The sequence below is a fragment of the Nannobrachium achirus genome (assembly GCF_963921795.1).
Source record: "Nannobrachium achirus genome assembly, chromosome: 8".
NCBI classification, from domain to species: domain Eukaryota; kingdom Metazoa; phylum Chordata; class Actinopteri; order Myctophiformes; family Myctophidae; genus Nannobrachium; species Nannobrachium achirus.
Genome location: NC_137817.1, coordinates 34884980 through 34899912, shown reverse-complemented (window position 1 = coordinate 34899912; position 14933 = coordinate 34884980). Strand labels below are relative to the sequence as shown.

Sequence of the window (14933 nt, the reverse complement as noted above, 5' to 3'; positions counted from 1 at the left end):
TTTCACACTGTGATGAAAACAAAGCAGTAGACCATGTGGTTCGTTATTACATGATTCACTCATCATGCGGGAAGCCAAGGGGAACATTTTTCACAGAAACAGCTAGCCTCCTGCAACAGCAACACCGATTTAATCAATGGGCCTGAGCTTGCATGCAATTTGAAAACACTATTAATCACCTGGGGTTTGCTAGCACTCATCTCAGATGAGCTTTATCTGCTGATGACATGGTGACACCATGGATGTTTTTCTTCATTTGTATAAACTCTTGGTTTACAGCATTCCGAAGAAAAACTCTTAGCATAAAACAGACTGCTTCAGAAATACTACTTGTGCTTCACCTATCAACAATAGGAATAAAAAAACGGATTGAAAAGTTGAACATCACAATTTCATTAAGGGGAGATGTATTATGTCACGGTCAAATTCCTTCTTGGTGGTTAGTTGGCGGATCAGACAAGGTCACCTGGGCTGCCTGACTGACGTCATATCAGGGAAAGGGCATTGAAGGCAGCCGGTCAGTCGCTTAGTGGGGACAATAAGACCACATGACTGACGTGATGAAGATGTATTGATAACTAAATGTCGTCACTGTTATTTGCACCATGTGAATAAAACTGGCTTTAATTGTCTGAGTTTGCTCCAGTGCCTTCCTTCTACATTATTCCAGTTCCATTCCTGAGATGCACCGGACCAGCCTAAATTTGGCTTGGTGGAAACCCTTTGTGCAAGACTGTTTGAGAGTGCTACCGTAGCAAAAGAAAACCCTGAATTATCCTAAAGAGTGAAAGCAGTCTCACATCAGAGCCAACCATGAAAGATGGCGAACACCAAAGCTTGGGTGCCAGCGATGCTACAGTATGAGAAACGGGTACTTCACCCACGTTTTACATTCTATACCTGTATCGGATGTGCTGACTATAGTACAGTTAATGAGCTCTGACTGTGTTCACTGCCAAGTGCAATATAGGCAAATTCCTAGAAATGAGTACTGATTGTTCAGATAATTAATGTCATATGCACCGGGTTAATTCAGCTGGGACACTTTCATTGCCATGCACTGTCTACTCCTGATCTAAAGAAACCATGCTGTTCTTCTTCGGTGGATACAGTAGCAACAAATGGGACCGTGATTGCACAATGACTCAACAGACGTCTGCGGTCACAGAGACTCTATTATAATGGAAAGAGAGAGTTTTTCATCATCAAAACTGGTACTGTAGATCCAACAACAAACTGTCAAAACCACTCAAATGATGAGCCAGAGAGAAAAGGAAAGTCAATACAAGGCCTGGGCCAATTTATGCTTGCAGCAGTGTGTCTCTCTGTCTCCTCTTACTCACCATTTTCAAAGGGTCGTGCAATTTAAGGTAGTGAAGCCAACCTGTCCTTAGAGACAGGTTTATTGTAGCTATGCTAACGGACATTTACCATATATTAACAGTCTTTATACAGTAACATAGATTCATAATCTCACTGATGTGGCATTTTAACTCCTCTTTTATGTGATTAGACACAAAGTTTGAACCCTGTCCCTGATGGAATTCAAAGAGACTACAGTAGTATTTGCTTTGAAAATGACCTTGAGTTATTTGTATTTAATATTGTATTTAATAATGTAATCCTTAATTCCTACAGTATAATATGAGCTACTAATTTGAACTATTGTCAATACCTAAACAAACAAATATATTTTAGATCCAAGTTAAACTATTAAACATTGTTATTTAAACATTATGCATCATAAGCATTGAGTACTTTTCTCAACCTGAGTGCATGTTTCGTAATTAACAGAGAGACACACTGTAATGCATCTACAGAGGCTACTGTATCTACATTGCTTTTACAAGCCAGCCTGCTGGTTTCAACAAGACAACAAGAGTCAAAGTCCCGCTAGTTGGCCAAAGGATGGCAATCCTGCCAGGAGTTTTAATGTAATCTTGTTTTGGAGTAGTGGTGGACGGACTGACATGCCCATCTTCAACGCAGCACAAAGGTTCTCAGAAGGGGTTTGTTTGGATTGATAACCAGTGGTGCTGTGGTTATCAGCCCCCTTCCCCCACCCACACCTCCCCCTCCTGGTTTGAAACACTCTTCTATATGTCTGTTGATTATCACTGAATTAATTATTTACCATATTTGGAAGCCTTGTTATTTCCCCAGACGTAGAGAAGGTTGTTTATATGCATACATATGCATACAACACAGGGAAGTGCTGCATTAATCAATAGCCTAAGATCTGCTTACAATGGCCATAAAACTAATGTGTTTATGTGAACACAGTTCTTCACTCTTACCGCTCTTTACTTACTGCTGCTAGACTTGACACTACTTACAGTACTTATCCCTAATGGTACACATTCTGATATCATTGGAACTGTTCAAAAAAGCGCCTTTAGCCCATGCAGCACGTTACCAAAGTTCCCTTTCATCATCAGAACGATATATATATATATATATATATATATATATATACTGTATATATATATATATATATATATATATATATATATATTTATTTATTAAGATTTATTTTGGGGCTTTTATGCCTTTAGTAGGCAGTTTAAGCTGCCTGTTTCTACACCCGCTAAGCGAGGCGGGACTACGGCTGCTATGACGTAATCACCGTAGCGGTCAAAATCGTTACGCGCAAACAGCCGTCAACGACGGGGACCCACCCATTTTACTACTAAAAAGAATAATCTAAATAATACAAGTCAGCTTGAGATGGAATTGATTAAAGCTACCTTGCATTATTTAGGGATGCCATACTAATTATTTGTGCAATAGCAAATAGCCCAAAGCCATCTAAAATCTTGGAATTAGAGGCAAGTGCATTTCTAAAGGGTGTGAGTGGAATTTGAACAATCCTAAATCAAGAAAAACGTAATATCCAGCTCTATGCAGTACCCGTTTCACATATGAACTCCAGACAATGTCCAGAGAATCAGGTATGGAGAATGTCCGGAGTTGCCCTTTCACACACAACAGGTGCCTTAAATGAAAATTCCCTCAACAGCTCTCCCAGCAGCCAGAACAGGTCATTTATCATGTGAAACTCAGAGAGAATGATCAATAGTGATTTTTGAAGCTAAAAACATTTATGTAAGGACAACCACTGATCCCTTTGAATTCCTACTAGGCACAACACACCCTTGGATGCGTGAGAAAGGCAAACACACAATATATGTGCATTTATAGATAGATATAACTAACACAAACTGTGGTGGTTGTAGTTGCTACTCTTCTATTGACAAATGTTGAGCCTGTGGTGGGCACTAATGGTTGACAAGTAGTACTGCCTGAAAGTCAAAATGATATTTCCCCGGAGTAAGTACTGTATTAGCCGAATGGTAAAAATACCAGCACTTGCGCGGGGTACACAGGTTCGAATCTCGGGTAGGATATGACATATGTGATTCTTCATTGGCCTCAAGATTTCATCCAATCACGATTCAACCATTAACGATTCGATTCTATATTTTAACTATTTTTATTTATAAAGTACGATTTATATTTGCAAAACAAAATTAATCAACGTTACAGGCCTTGCCTGCTACCAATTATTATCATTTTCAATCCTGAAAAACAAAAAGTGATTCCTATAAAGTGCACAGTAATTATACTCAAGAGTGTACAAATAACCAAATGGACCCGCTTCATCACGGAGGGCATGTGAAATTAAATTATTTTGGCTTTCCACAGAAGACTTACCAAGTGTTCTGTTGTGAAGTGAACATGTGACTGCTGACTGTGACATTCGGGAGATTCAGTAAACAAGATTCAGAGTAAACAGTGTAAAGCATTACCCTTACCATTACCCTTACTTTTGGCCATTTATCAATTGACTTAAAATAAACATCAACGTTATTAAAAGCAACACCTGAAAGTTTGGTTGGCTCATCCATTCGTATTCTGTGTTTTGGATCCCATCTCCCAGAGGGGGTAAGGCTTAGTTAACATAATGTAGCCTGTGGAGACCGTCGGCTGCAGTATCCAATAACTAAACAGATTTTGATTCATACAGTAAGTCACTCGTTCCGACATATAACCTCTGCGAAGGATCCCTTTGTGTGTCCTCACTCCTCACTGCAAGTTCCTCAGGTTTGACATAATTCGAGATAACCTTGTGTCAAGGTTGACAGTGTCATTGAGTACTAGATGGTACATTTCAGATACTACTGTCACAATAGTAGGTGCAAAAGAGGAGGATTTATGCTCACCTGTGGTCATGTTATAAAAACAATCTAGTATTGTGCAAGTTGCATATAATGATGCAATGAGAATGTTGAAGTTCATGTAAAGATTGGATGTATCTGCAAACAGCATCATTGCAGCACTCACAATCCCCATAATGAGCTGTTCACGCGATACAGCCAAACTACGGGTGCACTGGCTGAAGTGCTTGTGTGTTCTGCCTGTGGAAGTCTTATGCATTTACCTTTTTAAATGTGAGATATACTATTACTTCTGATGATAAACTGGAAGGCTAAGCTAAAGTTTTCTTGTCTCTTAAATAAGAAGGTAAAATAAGCATATACTGTACAATTATTCACACCCAACAGTGGTTGGGATGGAGAGGGACAACACTGGTAAAACAGATTTGAGTCTGTGGCAAGGTCAGAGACCATGGAAATCTGGCAATGAGACATTTCTCCTTGAATATAAAACTAGTAACTACAGTACAGCCCTGAGGCAGTCAAACACATACAACATATTGTACAGTATCGGGGCATACAAACTATAACAACACAAAACTTTTAACAAAATATCAAAATATAAATCAAAATGCGTACAGAGCTGAGTGTTAATCCACTCATGGAGTTAAATTAAGAAAACAATTAGGTATGGTACATTCACTATTCAACCAGATGGAAAATAATAATGGTTTACTCCAGATTTAAACTGTCATAAAATAGAGGTTAATGACTAGAGACAGGACAGAAGACATACATTGACCTGAAATGTGGTCTTGCCATAACATGATGCTGATATGATCACTGAAGCTTTACAAATTGCATTATGGCGTGTGGTGTGTGTGTGTGTGTATTTCATACACACACACACACACACACACACACACACACACACACACACACACACACACACACACACACACACACACACACACACAGTTTACAGTTTACAGTTTAGGCATTTAGCAGACGCTTTTAATCCAAAGCGACTTACAATAAGCAGATACAACATCGCAATAATAAACAAGATAATAGGTCAGTACATTAACAGCAATATAACAATGTAAATGGATATCTATCTAGAGAAAAACACAATATAATCAAGTTCTAAAGAAACCTAACAAACAAATGCTTCATGTATGGTCATTGATTTTACTGTAGTGCTAAGGGTTTAGGTGGAGTCTGAAAAGGTGAGTTTTCAGTCCACGGCAAAAGGTAGCGAGTGAGTCCGTTGTTCTAAGTGCGACAGGGAGTTTATTCCACAACTTGGGAGCCAAGAGGGCAAACTGTCTCGGACGAGTGGATTTTTGCCCTGGAGTTTTTAGCGAGGGTTCGGTCAGCATCCCTGTGTTGGCTGATCTAAGTGAACGAGTGGGGGTGTAGGGGTTGATCAGCTTTTGGAGGTATGGAGGAGCCATACCTTTGGCTGCTTTGAAGGTCAGCATCAGTGTTTTGTATTCCATGCGGGCCGCAACCGGGAGCCAGTGGAGGCTGCGGAGAAGGGGAGAGACATGTGAGAACTTAGGCTGGTTGAAGACCAGTCGTGCCGCGGCATTTTGGATCAGTTGGAGAGGTTTAAGTGCACATGCCGGGAGACCAGTGAGGAGAGAGTTACAATAGTCGAGTTTTGATATGACAGATGTCTGAATGAGGAGCTGCGCTGCCTCCTGGGTGAGGAACGGTCTGATTTTACGGATGTTATAGAGTGTGAACCTACAGGACCGGGTGACTGATGCAATATGTGCCTTAAATGATAGCTGGGTGTCCAGGACCACACCAAGGTTTCTAGCAGTCGGAACTGAAGTCACCAATGCATTATCTATGGAAATAGTGAGATCTTGCATGGGGCAAGACTTAGCTGGGAAGAAGAGTAGCTCCTCACACACACACACACACACACACACACACACACACACACACACACACACACACACACATCTCCATCCGGAATGATTACAATTTACCGGACATTTGAGGGTGAGGCTTAAGTAATGATTATTTCATGATGAAAACCATGAGGGTCTATCCAGTGAGCCAGTCCAACTTGGGAGACCCCTGTCAGCCTAACACACAGCAACACTCCACATGCGCTGGAACAACTACGACCAGAGTACGACTCTCCTCAATACTTCTACTCGCACTCATCCTAGGAATAGAAGACAACGAAAAAAGCAGATCTACAAACCACAAAGTGTGGCCCTTAACTAATATAATGATATATTGACTTCGGTTAACTAATAGTGACTTTCTCATTAATTATCAGTAATAATGATGAATTCATGATGAATTAGTGTATCAATCAATAATAAATCCTTAACTAAACCATTATTACATGTATGAATGAGCACATTATGATAAAGTCTTACCATCAAACCCTTAAAGAAATCATGGCAAAACATGCAGATGACCACTGCACAGCAGGGGCGGACAGGACATCCAAAGCCAAGTTAAGTAATCCCTATTTAGACCATTTTGGATTGCCTATTTAGAGGTCTTACTTAATGTTGATGACTGATTAGTTACAACAGACCAATGAGAAACAAAACAACACTGTGCATGCCTGGCTGCACAGCACAAACAGCACGCACACCAAGTTCAACACCACTGCAACGATATGTCATTTTGGAACCTGCTTGCCTTTGACTAATTGAGCGATACCTAATGTAAATAGAAAAATTGGCACAGCAGCCTGTCAGTTCATCAACTACTCACCAATATTTGAAATGCATTTGGCGAGCCTTGTGCTCTGCAAAGTCATCCAAAAAGCACATAGTATGTGCCCCATATGTATGTGTCCAAATTCTTCATCAAGTTTTCAGTCGATGACATAGTCAATCCACTCAGTCTATTCTGTCCCCTTGTGCTCCTCAGATAGTTGTCTCCGCCAGGCCGAAGGCATAGGGACTCTTAAGGAGACTATGTTTTACACCCTGTCCATCCGCCCGCGTGTCCATCCGTCTGTCTGTTACCAGCTAATCTCCGGCGCCGTTGGCCCGGTCGCGGCCAAACTGTGCATACACTCACACAGACATGGGCCTGTTCTAGCTCCACCATGAGGCCAATTTTTGCTAAACTAATTTTTGCACATGCACTCCTACAGATTTTGATTAGCTAAGATTGGCTTCCAAAGTTTGCAGGATTGGTCCGTTTTGAACAAAATGCCTCAATTCATGCACGCAGTGTGCAATTTTGGTGAAATTGTGCACACACATTCCCAGTTCCCACTAGGCAGAGGAAGCAACTCCACCGATCAGTGTCAAACTTTGTACGCGCACTTCCTAGAGGCCAAGGAAAAACCTTTGCCCTGCAATTTTCACATCTGCCTTTTATAGCGCCACCAGAGATTAGAGATTAGAGTTTATTTGTCATTGTAACAATACAGTACAGGTACAGCAGGCACAGTTTCATTTGTCAACGATCAACTCATTTACAAAGAACAGTACACATACAAGTACATTCACAGTACAACGAAATGTATTTGTGCATTTAAGGGAGCACGGCTGCTGCCATTCCACGGCGCTGCCAATATAGCCCTTTCTTGCTGAAAAAAAGAAAAAGATTTGGGAGTGGGGAGTACAAGCTTTGCGTTTGGGTGATGGGGGGTTGCAGGCTTGGGCTATTAAAAAAAACATTGCTTCCATACAGTTCCACTAATTTGAGGAACTGCCTGGGAGAAAGAAAAAAGAAGCCCTGACAAGACATTGGGGGGGGGGGGGGGGGGGGGGGTGTGGATGAAGGCAGGTGAATGGTTGTGTGTGTGCATGCGTGTAAGTCTGCGATTGTGTTTGTGTTAGCGTTAGTCCGGTTGTAAGCTTCCAGATAGTAGCTAGGTCAAAATGTCTTTTCGCTGGTGTCAATGCGATATCTATGTAGACGTCCTTGGCCCAGCCCCAGCCTGAAAGTCAAAACACCAGGTGTTCGTGGTGGGAGTAGACATGAGTTGGGTGAGGGTGGGAAAGGCTTCCTTCACAGTGTCTTCCTTCTTGAGGGTGGGGGGGGGGCGAGCGCACAACAACATAGTTCCTCTCTCACAGGAGGAGTGCGGACTTATGTAAAAGATATTTTTGGTTATAACTCCTTCAGATTTTCAACAAAAAAAAACACGCAAATCCGTACACAGTATCTCTATAGTCATGTGATCAAGACGGATCTGTCCAATACTTCATATTCCATCCTAATTGGCTAATATTGGCTTCCAAAGTTTGCAAGATTGGTCCGTTTTGAACAAAATGCCTGAAATCATGAACGCAGCTTGCGATTTCCGTGAAATTTTGCTCGCCCATTTCCACTAGACCAAGGAACAAATGCTACCCCTTTTCACATTAGCCTGTTATAGCGCCACCAGCAGGTCAACTTTAGCTAAACTAATTTTTATAATAAAATGCCTCAAATCATGCATGCAGCGTCCGATCGCCGTGAAAGGCAGAAGAAGACACGCCACCCTTTTCACATTGCCCTATTATAGCACCGCCAGGAGGCCACAATAACATACCTGACGTGGCAGAGACCTGTGCTCGGAAAAACACTGCTTCTAGTTTCTGATTAGTTATACATTTGATAAATGAGTGCTAGGGATTGTGACGGTGACTGATGGAGACATAAATAACAAAGTAAAGAACAAAATACATGTCTAACTTGTTCTGATTTTCCCCTTTCTATCATTGAGCTGTTTACATGAATGGATATTCATGTTCACTGCACTCCATTCATTCAAGTAGCATACGTAACAGCACTCTTGACAAGTGATTGATGATGACGTAGCCTATGGGTTGTTTTGACAGTTGGTGACAATGAAGAGGGTAATAATAATGATTCTCAAATGGCTAGTCCCATTCCTTGATTCTGATTGGCTGGTTTCCGTTTAGTAGATGTGATAAAAACAGACTTTAATCTACTCCTTAGATCATCTTATATCAATCACAGGTGAGTTATTTGTTTATACAGCGATCCAGGGTATCTGTAGCTGAACGAAGGAAGGAGAGCGCTTGTTTTCCTTACAAGCTCCAGCCACGCAGGGCTTCCAAGCACCACCCATGTGGGACGGCGGGTGACTGAGGGGCTTTGAGCAGGCTCCCCATCCCTCACAAAACATCTGTGCTGGATTCTCGGCTGCAAGGCTAAGTAGCTAGGCTAACAGTTTAGAGACTTTACACAGTAAAAGTATTTAGCTACTACAGACGGAGTGGCTAAATCTGGCTTAAAAAATACCCATTTCTATTGAATATATTGCAATGAGATTGAGCTAACAGTCAAGTTTTGTTTTTCTATGCGTTTGTTTGGGAAAAGCTTAAAACACTGCTGAGTAAACAGGCAATAGTCTCTGTCGGGAGGAGGTTGCTCTTACTGATATCTGGGAATTATATATATATATATATATATATATATATATATATACACACAGTATAATAATACGTTTTAATTGGGACATTTTCATGTTGCCGTATTTGTAACTGCTTTAGAAAAGCAATAAGCCACGCAAGGTCTCAGTTGACCTCCGTTTTATAATGGCTGAGAGGTTCGGAGGCTACTACATCCCTCAGCCATTGTAAAACATTGCTTTATTAATTGCTGTGTTTTTTGTTTGATTTTTATGAGGCCATGATGTCTGGAGGGAATTATATTTAAAAAACAAATTGTCATTAAAGAAATGAAAATACCCAGGGCTGCAATATTTGGAATGCAGTCATAGCCAATTGGAATGGAACCTGAGTGATACATCTTGATCAAACACACACCGATGGCGGAGGAAATCATTCAAGGCACCAACCTGCAAATTGGGAGCAACAGAGCAGAGTCCTGCAACGGGCTGGGTACCCGGGTTTGACGGGTGAAAACGGGCGGAATATATACCATTATAAATTCGAGGGTACGGGGACGGGCGGTGCGGGACTAAACACAAGCGGGCGTAATTTTATTGTGAAAATCAGACAACTGTTTCCGCCTAGACAACGTCACAGGAGCGCACACAGTGAGCAGCAGGACACAACCACGGCATGCATACAGCACTGTTTTCGCCTAAACAATGTCACATCACTGGAGCGCACACAGTGAGCAGTAGGACACACACAACACACAGACACAACCACAGCATGCAATACGCTAAAGTAAACGAAGTTGCAAACACAGATGTTCTTCACTGCTGCATGAATTGCGTTAGCTCTTGTTCTCATCATAGCAAGGGTGGTTTAAAAGGCAATCTAAAAGAATTAAGAGTGGCACCGAGGACAGCGTGCGGGGACGATCAAGTGCGATGCCATTTGGAAGCACGCACACACAGCTGTAGGCTATTTACTTTACTGCATGTAATAGCGCGTAGACGGGCGGGCAACGGTTCAGTTTTTTGACAGGCCGTCCACAGATCTGATTAATGACAGGTGGGGCGGGCGTGGGTTGTCAAAATCAGACACGTGCAGAACTGATTTTGTCTTGCTCAAGGACACTTCGACACTAACTCTGGGGGAGCCCAGGTTAAAGGCCAAAATGTAAAATAGGCTGTTGTAGTGCCGCCATGAGGCCAATTTGAAAGATTTGGGATGGAGGTTCTTGCTTGGCCTACTGGGATTTTTTGTGCCGATCGGTCTAACGCTGCCAGATATTAGCTGCTCACAGACACGCTGACACAGGGACGGACGGAGGGACAAGGGCACAAACATAGTCTACGCTCTACGGCATGACGGAGACAAAAATAAGCAAACATTCATAACAAAAACCCTGTTTGCATGTTTTCAGAAAATTGTCCTGAAGGCCTTTGGGTGGCGCAGGGGTAAAGTTTCTGCCTACCATTGTGCAGACTAGGATTTGATTCCTCCACAGTTGCTTCAGGTTGTCCGAGGATCCAATAAACAGAACAGTTTATTGTGTGGGAAGGTGGCAGTGGAGGGTGTTTTCTGTCACTGCACTCACAAGCCAGACTGCTGCCTCCCACAAGTTTCAAATGCTTCCATCATACCGTCTGGAGCACAGAAGCTCTAAAAATGATCAAGTGATAAAGTGGATGTGACGCCTACTCAACGCTTCCGCTTCGTCTTTACGGCCTAATTTATCCTAATATATATCAAACTCAACTAATTAAGCATACTGTATATAGCTTGCTGCTTAGCAGAAATGGAAATATATATATTTTTTAACGGATGACAGCTTCCTGCCTTGGATTTTGTGTAGTTCCAGACCCTATATAGCATTCGGAGATCGTGGAATAGTTGTCTGGCTAAGCGAGACAACAGGACTAGTGATTTATTTGATTTGATTTGATTTTGGTAAAATAATCACAATACAACTCAAACCCAGGACAAAACTCAAGGTGGCCCTGCAACATAAATAAAGATAAATATAAATAGTCAGAATAAACATAGCACCAGTAAATTTATACATAGCACACAGCATGTCACATGAACTTACAAAATAAGAAACCTTTCAAAACAGCCTAAAATCCCTAAAAATATATCAAAACCAACAGGTTGGTTGGGGACATCAAAAAATGCCACAATCACAATTTGAACCACTGTTATTCTGAGCAAATGTTCTTTCCACTTCCAAAAATACTCTAGCAGTCCTGGTCAGTACAGTATTATAGAGAGGAAAGACTGCAACATTGTATTTTTTTATTTTATTTTTTTAGATATGAAGATGCAAATGATAGCCATGTCCTTTGTGTGTGTGTGCAGCCATACTCCTCTAAAAACCAGAGTGGTAACTCAGTGGCTGAGTGGCGTGCAAGCAAATGTAAACGAGAACACTCCTGAGGCACTTTCCTTAATATGCACACAGTCTCAATCTTGCCATGTCACAGAGAACTGCCAAGATCAAAGACTGCAAAATATTCTCTTCCCACCTCAGTGGCTTGGCATCCTGTTTCATCCTGCCAAATGCACCAAAGCTACGATGTACTGGATGACATACCAGCAGACTGCTACAAGTGCATTCAACACACTGGCACTTCACGTCTTGTTTGGTGTGCACAGTGGATAAGAAATACAGAAGAACTGAGGGGTGTGTGTTCTCCTAATGACAAGAACTCGAGTAAGACGCCTCAGGGCGACATGCGACAAATTCTTGGCCATCTGGCTAGTGATGTATATCAGACCAGTTACCCATATATGGAGACCCCTGGTACCCATATATGGAGATCCATGTACTGTATATGGAGATATGCTGTGAGAGCCCAAACACGCTTACTCGGTTACTGTATTCGTTATGTGAAAGTCCTATGATGTCTATGACATCTGACATCATACCCTTTTATGCCCATACATGGAGATCCCTGTCTGTAGAACCAACCACACAGATATGGGCTGTCTTGGCCATATATGGATTAATTCTGTTAGTGTGGCCGATATGGTCTCCATAATATATGGGCATTCCCATATGAAGTCCTGTTAGATATGGGCTTAATATTCATGACATCAGCCGGGGCGCCTGATGGAGGGAATGGAACTGGTTGGAATAACATGTTCCTTCCACGCGCTACGTCCAACCCGGGGAACTCCCCCGTCAGGTGAAAAGAAGCAACTTTGACTCCTCATGCATAGAAGGAAGCATGAGGTGTTGTCTCCCCAGGTTGGCAGAGGGAGTGTAGCGCCCAGGATCACATTAGATAATTGACACCGGGTGAAAAATGGGTTACAAAAAAAATTGTGGGATAAAAATCAGACCATGATGTCAGAGCAACAAACCATGTGAAAAAATTGGGGCAGAGGTTCTGAACAGGCCAACAGCGCTGGAGATTAGCTGGTAACAAACTGGATGGACAGACACACACATGCACGCACACACGCACGGACGGACGGACGGACGGACGGACGGGCGGACCGAGGCGAAAACATAGTCTCTCCCCAAGCCTTTCGGCTGGTGGAGACGAAAATAACAGAATATTGATCTTTGGACTACATTTCAGATCAACATGCCAATTTAAATGAAGAAACTCTTCACAGTGCTGTTGGCTACATCACACCGCCCACCAGCGTAGAATGTTGGTTCCCATTTAAAACTTTTCATTCCGTATTTGGGGTTTTACAGAATAAAGACTGGAGGAAAAATATGTGCAAAAATATTTGCCAAATACCACAATGATAATATAAATGTTCTTTTTCACAAACACTATTCTCAGCGCTGATGGCATATTTCATAGTGCACCAGTCTACAGACCTCAAACTAGAAAAATAGTTTTTATAACTTGACCTCTGCCTATGATGTAATATTCGTACAGACTCCTCCCAATGACTTAAACCTTTTTTAGACTGCGTAGATTCGACAGAGGACAATGCTCTCTCTTTCTCTCCCTCTCTCATCATAGACCATCATTAATTAATGGACAATGTGACGCCATTGGTTTCTACAGACCGTAAATGAAGCCTATTTTTTTAGTGATTTCAAATCCACCATCTTTCTATATCCGGTCCAAAATGCTAACGGAAATGAATGCTATTGGCTGCAAACACAGCGAGGGCGGGTCTTCACTCTGTATAACCAGTAGAAACCCTAGAAACATATTCTACTTTATCATTAATGTAATTAATGATTATTTACACTATACTTTAAATTAGCGATTGTTTATGAAAAGGTTTACTAAGGTAATAAAATTGTGTAAAAAAAAAAGAAAAAAAAAAGAAAGAAAGATGAGCTTCAATTCCACCGAAGCGGGTTTGCTCCTTGCTCTCTCTGCATACCATCATGTATATTGCTTAAATGTGATCATTGTTTTCCTGGATAGTTCATGCTCTGCTTGACATTCTGGTGTCAGATGGCAGAGTCGGCTGTGTCTAGATGACAAATTGATTGCACAATCTGAAGTGCGGCCCAGACTTTAAATCAGAAACTATTATGGGCTATATGTGGGTTCTATGTTGGGTGGTTTGTTTATGGGGATTTGATTTACTTTGGAGGATGTTTCATCCCTACCGATTGCCTAGGTGGAACAGCCATGCTACTGCCTTGTTATATACTGTAGCCTCATTGCTTTGCACTTAAACCTACAGTAAGCAGATCATTATGTAATCTGAATTTCTAAAAAGTAAATCATTTATAATGATGTAATGCAATAATAAAATGGAAATAATGCAATCATGTATTTTTATGTTATTAATAAACACACGTATCATACCATAAGTATGTCTGTCCCCTCAAAAGCTGATTGTGCAAGACGACATGAATGAGAGCCACATCCGGATATACTATACTGTAGGTGAAAGTAATTGATAATCTATGCATGTAAAAACCTATTGTAATTTTTGTACTTAACCATAACATAGTTATGGTTGAAGTAATTATAATGATTGACATTTCTATTTGGCCAAAGGAGACCCATGAATCATGATAGATAATGTTGATGTTTATACAGTAGTTAATTGTTGTTTTATCAATAAATATGGAACTTGTGACTGTGTTTCACTGTTGCCATGCTAATACCATGTCCAGATTACAACCTTGACTCTGTGGAATTCTGTGCAAAGCGCCCACAAGGCCAGTGCCACTGTCTGGTGGAACTGAACTCTCTGCCTTATCAACTGTCTGGAGCCTGCCCCTAAACAATGAGAATTGTTTTGGTTTATAAGGCTTGGCTGGGGAAATCTGGTGTCTTGCAGACACGAGCGAACAACATTCCCCCCATGGATTACAATGAACTCTTTGCCACGTATATGGACTAGTGTCCGACCGATAGGCTTTTTTTTGTGTTCGACACGATAACCGATTCGGGGTCATGCCTATGTTCCCTCGACCCTATGTGAGAGAGGGGACAGT

At 41.5% G+C, this 14933-nt stretch overlaps 1 protein-coding gene across 1 annotated transcript in view; it reads right to left on the bottom strand.

Moving 5' to 3' along the window:
• The window catches only part of b3glcta (beta 3-glucosyltransferase a), a 74176-nt gene that overhangs the window by 17774 nt on the left and 41469 nt on the right, over nucleotides 1-14933 (bottom strand). The gene's annotated exons all lie outside the window — the stretch shown is intronic.